Source organism: Anser brachyrhynchus (genome assembly GCF_964034855.1).
Source record: "Anser brachyrhynchus genome assembly, chromosome: 15".
Lineage (NCBI taxonomy): Eukaryota > Metazoa > Chordata > Aves > Anseriformes > Anatidae > Anser > Anser brachyrhynchus.
The window spans coordinates 8,475,631-8,476,384 of NC_137733.1; positions in this window are offsets into that span (position 1 = coordinate 8,475,631).

Consider the following 754-nt stretch of genomic DNA (forward strand, 5'->3'; position numbering starts at 1 on the left):
TCAATTTGGTTTGTGACATCCACTTTCCCTTGCTAACTGAAGATCTCAGGATCAGCTTTTGTAAATAGTTCTTGCAGCCTCTGACAGCGGTAGTGAGTTGGGAGAGACAAAATGCCTGAGTGCGTGAGTACAGAAAATGGGTTTGTGCCAGACTTTTGCAAGTGAGGTTTCATAGTAATTTTATCCTGATACTGATTTGTCCAGAAGAATTGTATATGCTGATCAGATGTGTGAGCCTGAAAGGGTAAGGACAGCTGGGGCTGCGCTGTGTTGGTGCAGAGAACAGCCTCTGGGACTTGAGCACAGGTGGCAGAGCAGTGTTGGGCTTGCAGTGGTGGGGCTGAGGCGGGGAGCAGCCCAAAAGGGGAATCGTCACCATGAGCCCACGCCTACCCTGTGTGGACAGCTTTGCCTCTAGGATTTGCCTGGTGCCTTGCTCAAATTCTTCTGTTCTTTCACTTCTGCAACACACGGGTGGCCTGCTTGCTTCCAGCCCCATGTTTGAGGCTTATTCTGCTTTCGAAGTGTTTATTCCTAGCAAAAACTGTAGCTTGCTCTTTCTCACTTGGCAGAGAAGTCATGGTGCTATTTGAGAACACGGTGAAAACTGATGCATGGGATAATTTTCTAAAGCAGAACTTGTGTACTAAATGTCAAGAAATCAATATTTCCAATTATATTTAGAAACCAATAATCAGATACGCAGAGCCAAGGAGAAAAATCAGCAATGTGGTCTTTCAAATCCCCAGAGCCA